Consider the following 21,604-nt stretch of genomic DNA (forward strand, 5'->3'; position numbering starts at 1 on the left):
TAAACTCTTTGGGAAAAAACTTTTCAACATTCTGCACATAGAAGCGACCTCTAGGAGTAGGAATAGGAACACCGCTTGGAAAAAGAACTGAAGAAGGACTGCGCTGATTGTACACATGGTAGGACGTGATACTGCACATTTCTGCGAAATATTATTGATGCCTCTGATTAATTCCAGTAATAATATGTGTAATAGTATTCCAGTAATAGTATTAATGCGTATAAAAGTTACTATTGAAAACAGTAACGTATACACTAAGTGGATAAGTATTAGAACCCCCAATGAAGTGGAATGGTAATAGAATACGATTTTACACACTAAATGGTAATCCTTAAAACCTTTGAAATTTCAGTAAACTTCATTATTTAACAGAAAACTATTTTTAAGTGGGAATAAAATCAGTTTGGGAATCCGTTATAACTACTTACATCATCAATAGCATATGCCTCCGAACTAGACAACAGTATAGACATATAGGCAGCGATTAAGCCTATTTCTGCACATATTTGGGCAAGACAGTCTGGATAGAACATTCTACAAGAATATAAATAACACTCAAATTGTATTAATTAATTCTTCGTGAATTTTGAACTACGTTATTGCTTCAGATTCTAAGTATTATTATTCCTCTCATCTCTCTCTCTCTCTCGCCTCGATTTTGACCATTTTATCCTAACCAGTTTAACAGGTTCATTGACGAATATTAGTACATCCTAAGGCCACTTACCTGCTCAACAGGAATATAAAGATGATGGTTCCAAAGAGAAACATTACCAATGTGCAGCAGGAAATCTTCAAGATGATAAGCAAGCAGCAAGAAGTAGACGATAAGCCTGCAGTCGCCTAATCATAAATAAGGAAACAACTTGCTTACATATCCACAAGAAAATCTACATTGTAAAAATGTGTTCTTTTTCTTCGAGTTTTTAAACACTCTTTTGAGCTAGATCTGGATTCAACACTTCCGAATTCAAAGTCTATTACACACATATTAAACGCGAATGTTTAAAGTTTTTAATTTCAAATTTTAATTTGTTTAATTATGTTTTAATTTGAAATTATATATTAAGTTATATTTTTATCAAAGTATATCAAAGTTACGAGGTATATTTATATCGATGTCATGAAAAAATTAAAGTTTATTTTTATTACTGTTTTTCTGGGAATTAAAGGATGGAACGATCCCAACAGAATGGGGATCTTCATCGTTTTGTTACTTATTATTTAAGTGGCAAATGAATAAAGCTATTAGCGTTCAATTACGGGGGCGTTTTGCAAGAGCATAAGGCTCTTATTCGGTGTGAGTCAAACTCGGCTTCTTTTATTTAATTCATAAACTGATTTTTGAAGCTCAGTTTATGAATTAAATCATTTATCAATATAAATGGTAAATGGCCCTTAAGTCGAAAGAGTATAAAATGTGAATACCGTTTTGATTATTACGTTTATTAGGTATTCAAAGGAAGATTCTAGAAAAGGAATCGTTGAAAGTTCACAATCCAATAGCCAACTTTTCTAAAATCTTACAATTTATTTTGAAAATCAGCATTTGAATTTCAGGGCAAAGAGCATATCGCCGCCATTTTAATGTCTAAAATGCTCCCTCGGGAACAATGATAAGTCGCTTGAAAGACGTTTTCCAGATAGAGGGTTTCGTAAGTGGGTTGCCAAGATCCGCGAGATCGCCTTCACGAGGACAGAGGAAAAGATTCACCGAGTGCTGGACAGTAATGAAAATGAAGCAGGAACGTCGACCCGAAGACGTTCATTAATTTATCAAAAGCATTCTCATTAAAAGCTAAAATGTGTCTCCACATTAATTTTAGTCTCTTTTACAACAATTTATTAAGCACAGATAATATTTACGTTTTAAAACAGATATTATCTACGCATGATCTTCCATGTGTGAAACAATTTTGTTCTTCTTAGAGTAGATTATTAGCAATATTTCTGGCTTTTATTCCGAATTTTACTGGATAATTTTCAACCTGTATTTAATAAATTTATTCCCCTTGAAATTTCCACAAAACTTTGTTTGCTTACACTTGAATAAAGGATTAAACTAAATTTATGAAATATTAAAAGTATTTTTTTCCTTTGTAAGCTGAGTGTGTACTCTGGTTGATCTTCCTTCTATGATTGAACCTTTCTCTGATCGACTTCGGTGATATAATTAGCCATTATATTCTTTTATAAATAGAATGATATATATAATTTATAAATAAATAAATTTCGAAATATAACTCACCAGATTATCTACAACTGGCAGAGCAGCTTCTGCAAAATAAATGAAAATTATTTCTTCAAAAGACAATCAATTATAATATAAAGAACTAGACGTGGATGTGGAATGACGTATGCTCGTTCACTGGCGTTATTATTAGGGATATTCTCGATTAATTGGACATTAAATTTTACTGACTAAAATCTCATAAAGCGAACTGAAAGGGCAAATACTGTGGATTTGTAATTAACGGTCCGGAGGGTTATCGGATTAGCGAGAATGTCCATTAACCTTGAGAAAGAACGCAAACAAGGGAAACTTAAAATATGCCTACAAAGCTTATGAAAACGATTAAGAAAGACAAAAAATGTTAAAGTTAAGGGGAAATTTTATTTTTTTAAGAAATTCATTTTGTTTGGGAAGGCCTATGTAGGTCACTGGAAGTGACGCTTGCGTCCTCTGTGCTTGGTCGCTCGAAGTTTGACTTACGTTCAAGTCAATTCGCCAACTGAAGAAACTTTTTCTAAGCCTTTCTTCGATCGATTCCCGAGTCGAACTCTGGCACGGGCAAGCGGGTTTTTCAACCCATAAACCCAAGAAAAATCGACCGTAGTACCCACATTATTTCAGATAGTGACATATCTTGTTAGGGTTAGGCATCAAGAGATGGCAGCACTTGGTTGCTAGTCTCGTCATCAGTAGCCGCCTATAATTAGTGATAGACATGGGCCAGCTATCTCTTTGGCTACCGGTAGAGATTGAACTGCCCACTGAGACTCCAAAAGCTAGAGAGGATATAAAGGCCTCGCATATTCTTAGATTATTGGTTCTAAATCTTTTTGTTCAACACTTGAAATTTATATTTATTGAACAGTACTTAAAATTTGGAAGACGTTGACCAATTCTATCTAATTTTTTCTCCAGATATTATCTTTAATATTACTTTAAGTTAAGAGGGATAATAAATCCCTCATTATTTTAAAGCCGGATACGAAACTCGGAGATCGAAATCTATCGAAATCTAATCTAAGAGTTTCATGTCCAAGAACTATCGGCGAGTCCAAGCGTAAGTCAACACCTGGTAGGGCAACTCGGAGCAAAGGTGGAGCAAGATCCATCACTATCCTATTAGTGTTGTACTACCCAGGTGTTGACTTACGCTTGGACTCGCCGATAGTTCTTCAGCATGAAATTCTTAGATTAGATTTCGATCTCCGAGTTTCGTATCCGGCTTTAAAATAATGAGGGATTTATTGGGTAGAGCATCGGTAGAGCATATTTATTGGGTAGGGCATAGTCACCGGATTACTTAATAGTTAACTAATTACACTTAGCTAATACATCAATACTAAATGTGCTATTCGCAAGGGATATTTATCTTTAGGTTTATGCATACGTTTATACATCAGTTTCCATGTCCAGTTCCATGAAACAAATATTATTTTCATAAATAATTATTGTTAAAAAGAAAGCTTTATTCTTGCTTAGGCCGACAGATTAAAATTGGTAGTCCAGATTTATCTGTACAATATTAACATACTGTATTGGTAAATTTGGTGCAATATTGACATACTATACAGACGTTTGTCTGTGCGAAACAGTAACAGCCCTTGATGATCTCTCCAATCCTTCATTTATTCTGTAGACATAGTTAAGTTGTATACTCAAAAATTAATATGTTAGCACATAAGCTGTACATTTTGAATTAATCTATCATATTTATCATAAAAAAAAGAAACCCATGTAGCCCTGTGAAAACCTCGTTTGCATCCATAGCGCTAGGCCAACTGAGGAAAGACTGTTGTAAGTTCGACTCTATTCAGCGACTAGATGAACATTTTCTAAGCCTTTAACCAATTGGTTCCCACGTTATTTGATATTTGGTGCTTACTAATTGGGATTTTTCTCCCGTATACATTCTAGTTTCTAAACTTTTCAAAAAATCTACCGTAAAACGTAGAGTGTAGGAACTATCACTCTTCAAATGATAGTTCTGGATAAAGGATCTCCCTCTACTTCCGTCGGGGAATAAAGGATGTTAGATCATTTATCTTCAGTATATTTTTTAAAATAAAAAACAATCGTTAGTTTTTCTTTAAATTTCTCTTTTTTCAATCATACTTCTGGAAAATAGCGGTTCCAGCTTGTAAAAACGGAGGTGCACTTAATCCATAACTTTCCACTTCTCTATTAGCAACCAATGGAGCATAAAAACTTTGTCTAAATGCAAATATATTATCATATCTCATATTATTAATAAAGTATTAAATATTTAGTGCATCTCTTAATTTATACCTACCAAAAAATATAAACCTTATATTTTAATAAATTTAAAATTTATTTAAATAATTTAATTTACGTGTAAACACATTCATTTTTAATTTTATTTACATCGTGTTTAATTAAAGTCAAATAAAAGATTCTAATTATTATTATTATTATTATTATTATTATTATTATTATTATTATTATTATTATTATTATTATTATTATTATTATTATTATAAAGTAACTCTACTTGTCACGCTGAAGATCGTGATATATAATTCATCGAAATCGGCCAAGTGGAATCCAAAATCTGAGTGTGCTGAAAATTGAGCAGAGTTCACCATGGTCACTAACGAGCATAGAACAAAGGACGTCGCCAGCTTTATAGTTGTCCAAGGGAAGAAAGGTGAGCCATGAAGTGCAACAAGTGCCTGAATGAATTATCGTCCGACGGAAGTCATATAACCTGCAGGAAATTCCTTAGGAATTTTCACTTTACATGTTCTGCGTTTCCGAAACAACATGGCAACGCAAATCCAATGTCAAACGAGAGGAATGGAAATACTTTTGACTGTTGAGTTCATCAAACGATGAACTGAACAGTCAAAAAAATACCGGTGAGTCTTATAATTTGAATTCCGTAAATTTATTACTAGAAAAAGGTTTAGAAAATATAAAAGCCAGATTGGTAGATCTTGTCCAAGAATTATTTGATAACAGAATAAACGAATAACAAAAAAAAATGAGCGAATATGAAGAGTTTGTTAAATTTAATAATTCAAAAGTCGAAGAAGTCTTGCGAACGGTAAAAGACATTAAAACCAGCATTAACGTACTAACTGACAGGCAACAAAAATTGATAAAAGACATATCCGAACTCCGTCAAGAATTTAATTCTCTAAAACTACAATACGAACTTTTAATTCATCAACAACATAAAGAAGACCTTGTCATAACCTGTCTTGCAGAAAGTGAATCCACACAAAATCTCAGAGACGTAGTCATACAGTTAGGTCATGCAATGGACATCCCCCTACAGCATAATGATATTCAGACCATAAATCGAATTCCCGGGAAGAACAAAAAACAAGGCTCGCCACGACCCGCACCATTCATAGTTCGTCTGACAAGTAAGGCTACAAGAGACAATCTCATCAAGCCAGAAGACTGAAAAAACTAGTAGTCTAGGATTTAAATGCATCGCAAGACAATACGCCAATCTTTCTATCTCAGTATTTAACACCTTTCAATCAGAATCTGATGTACCAAGCAAGAACAGCAAAAACAGAAAAAAATTATCAATTTTTGTGGATAAAAAACGGCACGATACTCTTGAGAAAGTCATAGACTTCAAAGCCTATACAAATAAAAAGCTCGGAAGACATAGATAGGCTGCCAGAGTGAAATAAATGACTCCAATTTAGTTCAAAAAGAAGACCTCAACACAACAAAATTAATGTGAACCATCAGATAGATTTAATTACACCAGAATACAACAGCAATTGTACATTCGACTCGCTTGATGCATGGAAACAACACACAATACAAGCGAGAGGACTCTCAATCTTGCATATTAACAGCAGAATGTTTATGTTGCAAGAAATCAATTGCTGGCTTTCACACCAAGAAATATGCTCAACCGAATCCCTAATGATAATCGGCGACATAAACATAAATATTGCAAACGAAAACCAGAACAACACTGTACAATATCTAGACACGCTATCCATGTATAATCTAATATCAACAATAACATCATGTACTAGAGAAGAAATATTTGGAAATACTATCACTGCCTACTGTCTAGATCATATAAACGTCCGAGCACCACCAAACAGTTACACTGCATCAGTCATAAAGTGCAAAGTAGCAGACCATTACTTCACCGCTCTAAACCTGCACACGAAGACAATACCCATGCAATGTCCCACAGAAGAAAAGCGACAGAAAACAATAATAGACGAAGAAATAGTCAACCACGAAATAAGAAAAACAGACTGGGAACACCTGGCATCAGATTCAGCAGATATCTTATACAACAACATTAAACTCATACTGGAGGAAATATATAAGAAAGCAACAAAGAAAGTCCGAATTCGATCAAAAACAACACAAAATCCTTGGATAACACAAAACTTAATCCTAGAAATACACAGAAAGGACGCTTTATGGAAAGAATTAAAGCGATATCCAAATAACACAGCTTTAAAAACTGAATATAAGATAACAAGGAATCGCTTTACAACACAAATCAGAAATGCAAAAAGAAGCTACTACAGAGACAAACTAACCTCTGCACAAAACGACATGAAACAAACCAGGCACAGATTAATGTCGTTACAGTACACAATGATAAAATTGATCTTTTGGGAACAAAGAGAAAATCACGACCTTATAAACATTGCAATGGCAGAACACAAAATACTGACAGCAAAACATTTATGTCACTATGCAGCTTTGCTAAAACATTATTTCGATGCCAACTACAGGACACTCAGAAACACATATCGCATAACAAGACCTCAGACAACTAATTATATCACACATAAATACAATAATCACAATTGAAAAGCCACGCGAAACTTCCACATCCCAGACATGATAAACAAATTACCTTTTGAATACAGAAATCTTACAAAATACAATAGCCTGAAAAGAGCTCTAAGGACATACTATGAACAAGAAACACGCACCCTACACGTCTTACAAACTTAATGAAACACAATATACATATCGTTCAGGGTTCCAGTTCAGCGAAGCATCAATACATTCCATGTTATTGTGTGTGTGTGTGTGTGTGTGTGTGTGTGTGTGTGTGTGTGTGTGTGTGTGTGTGTGTGTGTGTGTGTGTGTGTGTGTGTGTGTGTGTGTGTGTGTGTGTGTGTGTGTGTGTGTGTGTGTGTGTGTGTGTGTGTGTGTGTGTGTGTGCGTGCGTGCGTGGGCGCGCGGGAATTTCTCAATTATAGATTTCGTAGCTCCCCAACACAGCAAAGAAAAAAAAACCAATACATAATAACCAACTGGTGTCATCCTCAGATACGCTTACATATAAGCTTCGAGGATGAAAGCAAAGAAATTAGTTTTCATCCAAGATGTATCATAAGTAACCAAGGTACATGTAATGGTACATATCACATGTAAACCAATGTATGTAATGTATGTAATAACTGTAACAAATGTATGCAATGTAATAAAAATAAATAAATTATTATTATTATTATTATTATTATTATTATTATTATTATTATTATTATTATTATTATTATTATTATTATTATTATTATTATTTTACTGTTCAAATTGTTATAACCGCTTGCAAATCAATTTTTTTTAAAAAATAGCTCCAGAACAGGGGAAACAGAAAAGCTTGAACACGCATTCAAAAAATATCAGGAAAAGGAAACTACCGCCATCTAGCGACAAAAACCATTGTCATCTTTATAACCTTCACTAAATAAAACTACATGAAGCGACATAAGCTTGGGAATACTAACCAAAAGTAGTCACAGTAATTTCTTTCTGGTCTGCGATTCTTTCACCCTTCACATATGGAGATACTCCTAAAACGTAAGTCTTTCCTGGATAAAGCCCACTAATCGTTGCTTCTTCCGAGGCTACGACTTTTTCGGTGACTTCCCGTTTCCCTCGTTTTGTCGAACCTCTCCAAGTGACCAAATAAGTTGGCGAATTCCATTCACCGGAAGGAGCATCCCAATTGAGTTTCGCGGAGTTTTCAGTTACCTCAGACACCTTCAGCTTGTTTACTGTCCCCATGACAACTACAACAAGAAAACAGCACATAAGTCCGAGAGATAGAGAGAAAAATTGAGAAAACACATAGAGTGGTTGTGTGACTCACCTTTGACCTTGGCCGTACAGATGAATACATTTTTTATGGCGTTGCAACACATGCATTTGAACTTGCCAACATCTCGGTTCTGTTTTATTTGGTAAGTACAACATACCGGGCTCGAACGTTCAGTTTGACATATTCCTTTCGTTTCTTTTACTAGAAGAAAATGAAAGATTGAATAAAATACAGTGAAATATTTATTATCATATGTCATTTGTACTAATCAATGAAGAGCAATAAAGGTTTCGATTTCTTACCTTCCTCTTCGGATAGATTTTCCAAAGACACATTCACCCACACGATCTCGCCAGCCAGTGACTCCGTCAGGGAACTGAGGTATCTTAGCTCGTCTTTAGAGGAAGGGTAAACCCCTCCATGTTGCTTACACAGGTTTTCTCCTTCCCGAAACCCTTTTTTCTCATTTGGAATCAGAATGCAGAGAATGCCGTCGGAAATCATTCCTTCTGGACACGAGGGAACTGTATGGAAATAAAAGAGTACCTCTGTTGGAGATGAATTCTGCTTCCAAATAATAAGTGCAGAATCTTTGTCCAAAAAGAAACTGATCTTTTCGAAAATAGAAGAAACTAGTGGCACCACCTGTTGTATCTTTTTCTTGTCGAAAGCGGCAACCTTCATTAGTGTTGTGTCAACTGTTTATGACATTTGTTTCATTAGAAGCCGAGTTATAGTGCCAAGAGGGACAGTGTGTTTTGACGAACGGTCGGAAAATGAGTTTCAAACAGAGAGCTGGGATTGACTTTTGTGTTAAACTTGGTTTAACAGTTTTACCGAAACGCATCAAATGCTTCAAAAAGCATACGGTGATGAATGCTTATCCCGTACTCAAGTTTACGAGTGGTTTAAGCGATTTCAACGTGGTCGTGAGACGCTTTAGCACGACGAAAAGCTGGACCGTCCAAAAACTGCTGAGCGAAGTTAACATCCAAAAAGTGCGTGATTTCATCAAAGAAAACTCAAAATCGTCCTTGAGATTGATTGAAGAAGAATTGGGGATTCCAAAATCAACTACGCACAACATTTTGACCGAGAGTTTGGGCCTTCGTAAATTGAATTCGCGATTTCTTCCCCACAAGTTGACCGAAGACAAAAAATAGATAGATAGATATCGAATTGAACACTGCAAGGACCTCATTAAAACGGCTCGTTAGGACTCAATCTTCCTTGAAAGGATCGTTACTAGTGACGAAACGTGTGTGAGTCCGAAACAAAGCGCCACAGTGCTGAGTGGAGACCACCAGAAGAGGGAAAGCGAAAAAAAGTCGCTTGGAGAAGTCAAAAGTAAAGAAAATGCTGGTTTGTGTCTACGATTCCAAGGGCATTATCCACAACGAATTCGTTCCGCCTGGCCAAAAGGTCAATGATGAGTTTAATCTCGAAGTTTTCAAGCGATTGATAGCGAGAATTCGTCGCATACGGCATGAATATCGTGATGGCCGACCATTCATCAAAACTCACTCTCACTATAACTCGGCTTCTAATGAAACAAATGTCATAAACAGTTCACACAACACTAATGAAGGTTGCCGCTTTCGACAACAAAAAGATACAACAGGTGGCGCCACTAGTTTCTTCGAGTTTTGAAAAGTTCGGTTTCTTTTTGGACTGAAGGTGTACAGTCGTTCTGATTCCGAAAAAAATATATTTTTGGTTTTTTGCCTGTAATTCTCAGTTTTTTGTAACTATAATTTTTATTACTGTGTACTACCTTTAGTGGATACCTGAAGAAGGCTATAAAAGGCTGAAACTAGTTGTATCATTTTTAATAAAATTTCATATTTTATCTCGGTTTAAGTCATTAAATATTTATTCTTTAAAATGTACAATTATAACCGAGTAGAAGCTCAGGAATACACACACACACACACACACACACACACACACACACACACACACACACACACACACACACACACACACACACACACACACACACACACACATATATAGATAGATAGAGAGAGAGAGAGAGAGAGAGAGAGAGAATACTTACGCGCTACAAATGAGATGTTATAGTTGAATTCTTGTCCAGATTTTCTCTCCTTGCTTTTGACATTGATCGTATAATTGGAGCCAGGAGTCAATCTACTAAGCACGATACTCTTGGCTTGACCAGAGATGGTTTCAAGCATTTTGGCTTTCTCGTTCTTCTCATCGATTTCTTGCACGATAGCTTCCACGCTCTCCTCTCCTCTGCCATCTTCTTTAAGTCTTGGACTGATCACCGTTACTTTTCCAGTACGTTCGACTATGACCTGAAGAGGTGGACGAGGATCTGGAAAACGAAACGAATTAACAAACAAAATGAAAACGATCGAACAAAACACAACTCGAGACGTTTATGCTCCACTCTTAAATGAACTTTATTATAGATAAAAAAAGACTGTGTTTGATAGGACCTTACCTTGCGTAGTTGCTGTAATTTCCACCTTATCTCCACGAATATCCTCACTAACAGATGGCGCCACTGCTATTATGTATGTAGTTCCTATTCGAAGTCCGTCAATGGTAGCATCTGTGCTTTTTACCCACTTTTCATGTGTAGTTTTCATTTTTTTCGCTTCCCCTTCCGGTCTCCATGTCACATAATATTGTAGAATTTTCCACGCAACTGGTGGCTCCTCCCAGCGGACTGTAATTGTATTATTGCTTGTTTCTGGTGCTACTAACTTCTGTATTATACCAAGATCGACTGAATGAAGATGAAAGAAAGAAAAGTACACTGTTTAATTTACGACTAATTGAGATTTATCCATCAACACAAGTAGTTAAAGTTTTCATAGATTGTATATTGGTCAAAATCCGTTTATTATGCTATTTGAATAATATCGATGAGTACAGTGCTGCCATCTGTCCGGTAGAAATGAAAACAATCTTTGTTTTATTTTTAAAAAACAAATTTGGTCAATACGTATTTCACTTACTTTGTTTTTGATAGGCACACACTGGAAGTTTCTTGTTGTCACAACAAGAACATAAAATGCTGCTTGGATCCGAGAGTTCGTAGGAACAGCATGTTTTACTGGTGTCTTTCTCGCAATTCTGTTTTCTCATTTCAACTGAATGAATGAAGGAGAAAATAAAATTGATTACTTATGGAACATTATTATGGCATTGCACTAACATCTGTTTAAAAATGTGATAAACATTAGAGACTAAATGAAAAGTTAAATCAATCCAAAACAATGAAGTCTGTTTACCACCATTCGGTAATGAATCATCTTCTTGTAGGTGTAACCAGAAGCTCTTTCCAGGTAAAAGATTCGCGTTTTTAACGAAGGCATCCACTTCCTCCTTCGATTCAGGTTTCCAGAGTTTTGAACGTGAATCTGTACATGCTTTCGGAGCAAGATCTCCTACCACTTCTGCTTCGTGTATCCTGTAGCAGTTCATTAAAAATTGGATATGGCTAGAAGGACAAGTTGGATCTTTTTTTTTTGAAAGAAAAATACAAAATAAATAATTAGACATTCTAGTATTTAAGTCTGACTAATTGTTTAACGTGTAAAAGAAATCAATTAATTTTAAATTTCATTTCAAGTGTAAATATTATTAAAACTGTCACTTACATGCACGAAATACTAACAAATATTCCCAATGATCTCCAGTGGTCGTTTCCAAATGAGCGCTATACTCCATTGCAGGAGATAATCCATCAAATGGAATGTTACTAGCAGGAGCTTTTATTGATTTCAATGGAGTGTCACTACGTGACGCACCTTCGTAAAGATTAACATCAAGAATTTCATCCTTTCTTGTCTTGTATTCCATCATCAGATCTCGCAAGACGAGATTACCATTGAGGGAAATTTGGTATGTGACAGGATTTCTGGGGACTGTAAACAAAATGAGAAATGCGTTAATTAGCCTGTGTGTGGTGAGAGAGATACAAAAGAGAGAAGAAAGTATTTGGGAATGCAACTCACAAGTCGTTGCACTAGCGAGAGTTCTTGACGTCTGTTGAACTGGTTTCAGCATTGCTTCAATTATGACTTTATGTTTCGTAAAATCCTTTAGGGATTCGACAGTAAAAGTGGTCGCGTTGACCTTCGCACCCACCCGCTTACACATGTCGTCAGTTGCTTGGAATTCACAGGCGTAGACAACGTAATATGTTGGCTTCCATCCCTGCTGAGGTTTGCTCCACGAGACGACGAATGAAAAGGCAGAGATATTGGCGAACGTAGTACCTTCTGGTGGGAGGATAAGTTCTGTAGAGTAAAATCATAATGATAGGAGATTTAGACAAACCTGGTCTACTGGAATAAAGAATTAAGTGTTCCCATCCGCTGGAACGTTTTACTGCAAGTTAAAGGTAAAATGTATTCTTGGTTATTTCGAATTAAACAATCGTTAACTTACCTTTAACCTCATATTTGCACATAAAGGGTAAGCTATCATTACAGCTTCCTCCTGAAATCTGCAATTTGGTCCTGTCATTGACCAACCGAAAGCAAACATCCTCGCCTCCATGAGTTCCCGATTTTCCAGCCACAGGAAAATGGGATATCGAATTACCATCAGTCCACTTGGCATCAGCTAAAGAGAAAAACAAACATTAACAACAACACCATTTAAGTCCTTCATCGGCCTTCATTGCTAAGATTAATTTTCTTATTAATCTTAGCAAGTTATCTGTCGTAAAAGTTTCACTACCCACCTATTTTTTCTTGAAGTCTTGCTCCGGTCCACATAACAGGATCTCTGTCTTGTAGTAAATCTAGTATTTCCGAATCCTCATCTTCTCTAAGCAGACTCACTAGATGTCCAGACCGCTTTAGGCATTCCAACTCCGCTTCCTGCCATGACTGGGAACTGTTCACCACCTCGTAAATATTCCTTCTGTCGGAAGCAAGCTCTACAATTTTGTCAGCCTTCCCTGCACAATGGAAAAGCATTATCGAGAAAAAGATAATATATATATATATATATATTGTATTTTATATTAGAGTACAATGCAAAAATAATCAAATGTATTACCAACCTGTAACCAGGACGATAGATCCACATGGAAGCTCCATTTTATTAAAGTAACATCCAATACTAAAACTGTAGTTCACATTCATGCCGATAGGTGTCAAGAGGTATTCTGTTTTTGACAAATCGTTCACGACTGGTAACTCTCCATCCTCAGAGCTTGTACACGATAACGAATATTTTTCTGCCTTTCTACCAGTAGATGTCTCTGTTGACAACGCAGTAGCTTCTTGCCATGCAACAGAAATAGCTCCACGCCATAATACATACGAACTTAAGACCACAGGAGACAGAAAAGCACCTTGATAAATATGCAAATATTTATCAAGGTGATAAATATTAGTTTCTTGGGTTATATACACACCATTCATTAACTATAGTCTAACAAATATATTCACTACTTATTGAGTAAACATTTTTAATTAAAATTAGTTTCAGCTTATATTTTGGTTAAGGAGTATTTACATTTAAAGTTTAATAATAACATTAATGAAATTTTAAAAAAATATTTTCCTTTCTGTTTTTCTTGGCCCTAACGTTTTTTGGAAATTCGTTTGCAACCGGTGTCCATTCTTTTTCATCGCAAAAAAAGATCAATGTGATCTTTAACTGACGTTGACTAGACAAATGCAGCCATGATGATATCAAAGACACTTTTTGCCATCTCATGCTGGTAAATTTTAGAATTATTAAAATGTATTTTTAATCTGCCCGTCTGGCATCGCAAAATTTGCGATGATTATTTGCAAATTTTTTTATTTGCAAATAAATTTGCAAAATTATCTTAATTGAGCATAATAATAAAATATTATTTCTTGGAAATTTTAAAATTACCTACCGTATGTGGGCTCTGTTCCATCTTCAAATATTACTGTAAAAAGATAATACAAATTAGTCAAATTCTTCACATTTTCCTACCAAATGTTTTCGTACTTTCATTACTATTATCATTATTGCTTAAACATCACAAATAGACGGTCTAAATGTAATTAGAAAAATTCCCTATTTCAGTTACAATCCTACTCTACTTACAGATAATTACTTCCACGACCTTCTCCTTCGTCCTGATATTTGGGGCTGGTTTTAACATAATCGAATATCTTTTACTGGTTTCCAAGTTCTCTAATTTAAAATGATGATCCAAAGTGGAAAATTTATGCACAGAAGGATTCTCCTGAGCGTCTTCTATCCAAACTTTGGCTTGCATTTCATCAGTCTTCCACCCATCACCCTCGTAAACCCACTGGAACTGTACTGAGGTTTTGCTAATTGCCGAGGCTGAATTAATCTTCAGTAGAGCTCCTTCACCTAAAGCAAACAATCACAGTTAATTTAGCTGCCATGATTAGTATTGTTGGTGGGCTAAGAATTTTATTTCTATTTTTATGACTTTTGTATACGCATTTTTATTTATTTTTCTACATAGTCCATAAACCGGGCAGCTTTTAGGTATATGGAAGAAATAAATACAATACATTTATAAAAATTTTATAATAAATTTTTATAATAAAATGACAAATATATTGGATAAGGGTGACGCATACACAGTGATATATTTAGACTTTGCAAAGGTCTTTGATAAATTGCTTCACGACAAGAGGAAAGTTACTAGTGGTGTACTCCAAGGGTCTGTTTTTGGTCCATTGCTGTTTAATTTGTATGTAAATGATATATAGAGGGGGTGTGAATGATATGCAGCTGTTCGCAGATGATGCAAAGTTGTGGAGAGCTATCAGGAACAGAAGGGAAACTGTGGCTTTGCAAGAGGACTTGAATACACTGGCAGAATAGGTAAATGGGTGGGGATTTCAATTCAATGTTACAGAATGTAAGGTTTTGAAAATTGGGAAGCAGAGATGGGATGTAGAGTACACAATCGATGGAAATATCTTGGAAGAGGTAGAGGAGATGAGAGATCTGCGAGTGATTGTTCACTCGCAGAACTCTCAAGGTCCTTGTAAACAAGGAGCTTGAGACCGGGAATTTTAGGTTCTTGTAGACAAGGACCTAATGAAGGAAATGAAGGAAAAACAAAAATGATAGATGAAATGATGATAAAAGATTAAACTCTCCACTATCCCTGTTTAAGACTTTGTAAAGAGCCATTCAGTAATCCAAATATCTGAGAAGAAAAAAACGTAGTTCCGAAATTCACCACCAAGTGGCGTTGTAAACACCAAATACATGGTATTTGCATATCACGCAACTAGACGAGTGTCGGAAGGGTTTAAAAGGAATACCAACAAACGAACGTTCTGAAGCAGGGGATCCACTTCTAAAATGAAATATAATTTTATTTGAAATATCTCAGAAATAGTTCAGATTTCCAAAGTATAGCTGAAAAAATGCTCAATAAATTTCAACATTTTTAAATTTTCTGAATTTAAAATTAAATTCAGAAATTTTCTGAATTTTTAAATTAAACCTAGGTAAGGAAGTTATTTGAATACGAGTTCCTCTTCAAAAGTTTAGATTTTTAGGCCTAAGTTTAGACGATAGTTTAGAATTAAAGTAGTCACATGAAGGCCATTCCTTGGTCATATACCTTTATGATCCCGAATACATAAAGCAGAGTTGAGGGCGCTGCTGTCGCATTCACTAGTCGTGAAGATCCCATTTTCTACACTGATGATTTGGCAGCAGTCATCTATAATAATAATAATAATAATAATAATAATGTACGTTAATAGGATTAATAATAATTAATAGGCAAGAGTTTAATAGTAATAATAATAATAATAAATTACTCACCACTCTTTTCTACATTCGCACATTTCGCCTCGACTAACCAGAATTTTTGGACGTCTGATTTAAACACATAATCTTTTAGAAATACTTCTTCTTCTCTGTCAACTAGACTTCCTAAAGGTCCTAACTGTTGGCTAACATCTTTAGGAGTAAGGCACTGTTTGTAGATATCGTCGAAAGAGTTCACTTTTACGTTAAAATGGAAGCAATGATATTCATTCCCAACCCATCCAGTTGTGCAAGGAGGATCTGAAACGTTACCACAGATGTACGATCTCCCCAAAATAATAATAAGCATAGAAATTATTATTTTCTTAGAAATACTCTTTCTTAACTAAAGTAAGAGTATTAAATTTAAAATGAATTTGTATTTCTTTGTAAAATTAAATTTTAATATAAAATGAACACTCATGGCGTGTTTAACAAACTCGGGATTAATATCAACAACCCAGGTGGCGCTGCTATTCTCACACACACTTTCTAGACATGCGTGTTTATTAACAGTCCACTACCCGCTTATGAAAGTTATTGGAGCAAGAAATGGTCAGTAGATGGCGATACAAGTCACTGCTTGTAATTTCAAATACAGTACACGAACAAGTCAATGTTCGTGTAAATGTAGTCACGTGTACATCATAAAATAAACATAAAATATCCAATGAAAGGATAAAATATACTCACATGCTGTTACCTCGATTGCGCTGCAATTCAGATGAACATTATTCACAATGCACTGGAGGGTTAAAACGTAAGTAGCACCAAGTCGAATATCGCCAATGAGGGCATCCATGGTGTTCGTGGTTAGTGACAAGTCTTGTCCGTTCATGGGCCTGTAGAACACTACATAGCTGTCTGCCCTTATTTCTGCTTTGCTGTTCCTAATTGTGGAAATGCGAGGCTGGTTCCAGCTAACATGGATTTCTCCTTTGGTAGTGGTGGTAGCCTGAATCTTGGAATCGAGTTCGATATCTGCGAGTAAATAAATGGTTTATACATTAAATATGGATTTTTTTTTCATTTAATACTTGAAGTTGTTGGTTATATTTAAAAAGCAACAGCAAAGATCGAGTTTGGATCAATAAACGAAAAACACTTGAATTCAGTAACGAAAAACTCAGTGAAACTGCAGCGCCCCCAATTTTTCTCGATATATAAATATATTTATTAATTTATTTATATTTGCTTGTAATATCTAATTTTATCATCCACAATCCTATACAATTCTCTTATTTTGTATAAAAAATAATAAAAATCCATCTTGTAGCACTTAGGAGGGCGCTATCAGCACTGTGTTTACCACACTGTCATATTGCTACGCGCGCAAGCATATGCACGTCATAGTGAGATGCGAGCTATTAGCGTAATGCGGCACTGTCCGTGGCGCAGTTCCACTGTTGTTTATATGCAGTTGGCGCCAGTAGTCGAGTGTTCGTAGTGCTTATCGTGTTTACTCCATCTCTTTAAATATTTGGACATTACAATTAAAGACATAACATTTGTTATACTTTTTATTTTGGAACATTATAAAAATAAAATTTAATAAAAGCTTTCGTGCCATGTAGTGTATTAAGAAAACTACTCGAGCCCTTTACTAAATTAATTTTATTTATTTATATTTTATATGATGAATTCTTTTCCTCATATTCTAGCCAACGTCTTATAATTTAAATTATGTTTTTTTCTGTATAAAATAGTAAAACTTATAAACAATGAAAAAACGATTGCAGAAAAATGAAAAAAATAATTTAAGGTTTAAATTTTAGATGGGAACAATTGACCCTTAGCTCAGTCACATTTGAACCTACAGTCGTTGTGTTTAGAACAGGTACTGGAGGTATAATTATGTTCCGCTGAAGTTTACCACTAAATGGTCCGAATGAAAAGAAAAGAATAGATTGATTTATAACAAATCGAGTAGGATTTTGATTATTCTCAGACAAGAATCAAAAATCAATGTAGTGTAGTTTACATACATATGAATTCATGATGGTAATACTGTTATTTTTGACCACACGAACTATAAGAGGGAATAAATGACTACTATTTGGGTTTTTTGGTCAAATTTATACCAACTAGTTTCACTAACTGTGGCTGCTGGCGTCATCAGGGTAAAAGATGTATAAAAATAGTAAGAATAGGACATTGAGCTTTTACCCCATTCTATAATGTGATTAGTCCCAGCAAAATGAAAGGCTAACCCTGAATTGTCTTCTCTGTTATTATTGACGTCTCCAATGTGCTCCTTCTTCCTAATTTCAAAACTTCTTGAAGTCTGGCCAATATAGTTCACGCCGCACGAGCAGGGGATGTTGTAAACTCCGGCATATTTAAAAAATGGATGACTGTCTTTCGTTGATCGTAAAAATTGGCGAATGGTCTGTGCAGGTTTAAAAGCCACTCGTATACCATGTGGCTTGAGGAGTCTGGCAATCGTATTAGAAATTGTCATCCCTACAAACGGAATCCTAATGGTAGAATTATAATGTACATCTTCAGGTTGTTTTTGTGGGGGTCACAGAAAAGCATCTTGTGGATCAATTTTTTAGGATAACCATTCTTTGTAATGTCGTTTGATATTCGGAATGGTTCAGCTTGGAAGTCTTTATCATCTGTCGTAATGAAAGAGGCTCTATTTTTTAGCATGCGTACAATGCTGAGTTTCTGTGAAATCCCGATCTAATTCCTAAAGTGGACATCTTATGCAGTGTAGAAAAAGCCGTTTCGTTGCTACCGGAGCCCATAGCAAATGATCTCAGACATAAAGGCAGTATCATTCTCTCTTCTTCAAGAGCTCCCCATCAAAACATCACTCTTCCAGAGAAAAAAGCCATGTTTATGTTAAAGAAAGATAAAGACATCATCGTATTAAAAGCTGATAAAGGTAACTGTACGGTTATCTTAAACACCAGTGATTACAATGATAAGATTGCCAACTTACTTTCTGATACATCTACCTACCGTGTTCTAGATTCGGACCCTACTTTAAAGAATCATAATGATACCAACGAATTATTACGTAATATGGATAGCTGGCAAACAGAATTAAAACGACGATTGATGTCTATGCATCCACTGACACTGATGACTCTCCAAAGGTCCATAAAAATGGTATACCGTTACGCCCAATTGTTGATGGTATTAATTCGCCTACCTATTTATTATCAAAATACCTTGCAGGTCTCCTCAAAGCACACATCCGCAATTTTGATACTTATACAGTATATACGAAATTCACAACATCCGTTTTTTAAATATTCCGGGGTTTACAACATCCCCTACTCGTGCGGCTTGAATTATATTGGCCAGACTTCCAGAAGTTTTGAAATCAGGAAGAAGGAGCACATAGGAGACATCAATAATAATAGAGAAGACAAATCGGGGTTAGCCTTTCATTTTGCTAGGACTAATCACATTATAGAATAGAATAAAAGCTCAATGCCCTACTTAGACGAGGACTTCCGCTCCCGAATTATAAAATAAGTCAAAATGTGTTTTAAAACAAATGTTTTAAAATACATTTGACCAACAAAAACCCAAATAGTAGTCATTTATTCTCTCCTATACATATGACTTCTTCAGATTGACTACATCTACACAAAGATGATAATAATGAGCACCTCTGTAACGCAATTGGAAGAACATCAATACTATTTCTTGTGTTGATTGGCGATAGATAGTGTTGTGTGTTGATGGTGGTAGAGTTGTTATTGGAGCATTAAGAAAGGAAGATGGTGAACTGGATGTAGTGGAGTAGTGTGCCCTCCCACGATGTGTCCTTGAACTCATTGGAAGTGTCAAGTAATAATAATAAATCATTTATTTTAATATATTTTTATGTGATTCCTACTCACGTAGGGTTATTAATAAACTTATAGTACAGTGGGTGGGGTGGACTAAAGCTTTTTTCTCATTTTTATCAATGTTATAACCTTTTTACAACCTATGAATCTAACAGAGGAAACTAGACAAGTTCTGAGTTAATTTCATTCTCTTCGTACACGTCTATTTGGGGCACCCAAAATTCATAAAGTAGACACATCTCTCCGTCCAATAGTAGAAGAAATAGATTCTCCGACATATCTTCTTGCCAAACTACTAAAGGGCCTAATGGGACAATCACCATCCTTTGGTAAAAAAAATCCGAGCATTTTGTTTAAAGCATCAGAAATATTATCCTTCATGATCATGACATTTTAGCAAGCTTCGATGTAGTCAATATGTTTACCAATGTTCCCACTGATCAGTTACTTGCACTGCTTCAACTGCGTCTTTAAGAAGGTTATGACACTCCCCAAATACTGTATTTCATCTAGATATTTCACATATTAAAACAGAATATACAAACAAAACTTTAGTCTAACCATGGGCAGTCCTATTTTGCCAATTTTAGCAAACCTGGAAACATTCGTAAATAAGATCCTAGAAGAATACCATCATAAACCAAAATTATGGAAAAAGGTACGATGAAGATATATTCTTAGTCTGGAACCATGGACTAACTTTACTTCTGCTTTTACATGACTCCAGACTACTCAAACTGACATGAGACCAGAGAAATTTCTAATGAAGAAGAAAACGAGGATTCATCACGCTCCCATATATTAGCCCTGTTTCCATAAAATTAGTAAAAACACTTAAGGAATATAAAATCAAAGTAGTATTGATCCCCAGTCCTCTTTATCAAGATGAGATCACTACTAACATCCGCGAACCCTCGACATAGCCCACTTCAACATCCAGGTGTTTATCGGCTATGGTGTAATTGTAGGTTATTTTACTATGGACAAACAGAGAAAAATTTATGGAGTAACACATTGAAGAACACATCCGAGATACTGAATATCTAGAAGTGAGGCCTTAGCTTTGTCACCACAGATGCTCTCTCTTCAGGTGACCCACAAGACGCTTCGTAAATGAGCCATCAAGTTTTATGGATAAATCAAAACATTACACCGTTGCTATAATAAAACAGAACGAAAATTGGAATCTTTGGAAATAGCAGTAGATCCTAAACATTTAAATATAAACCAAAGTATTAACTTGTCTGAATACATCCTAGACCAACCAGTAAAGTGGGAGATTAAAGTATGTGTTTTATAATATAAATAAAAATTAGAAAAATAAAAAATTATTAGAAGACATCGCCGACACAATAAACAAAGCTCTCGACAAAAACAAGTACGCCGTCCTTATACTGCTGGACCTAACCAAAGCATTTGACACACTTGAACATGACATACTACTCACCAAACTATACTCAATAGGTATAAGAGGAACACTGAATACATGGTTCAAGAACTACCTCTCAAACAGAACACAAGTAACATAAATAGATACAAGTCACAGTCGGAATATACAAATAAAACATGGTGTACCTCAAGGTGCCATATTATCACCCACTCTGTTCAACATATACATTAATGATATTCATAACATATCCATAAGAAGTCAATTTCAGTACGCAGATGACACTGCACTACTTGCAATCCACACAGACATCAACACGGCTCTCT

The sequence above is a fragment of the Typopeltis vanoorti genome, chromosome 26, assembly GCF_054136105.1.
Source record: "Typopeltis vanoorti isolate ZY-2024b chromosome 26, IOZ_Tvanoo_1.0, whole genome shotgun sequence".
NCBI lineage: Eukaryota > Metazoa > Arthropoda > Arachnida > Uropygi > Thelyphonidae > Typopeltis > Typopeltis vanoorti.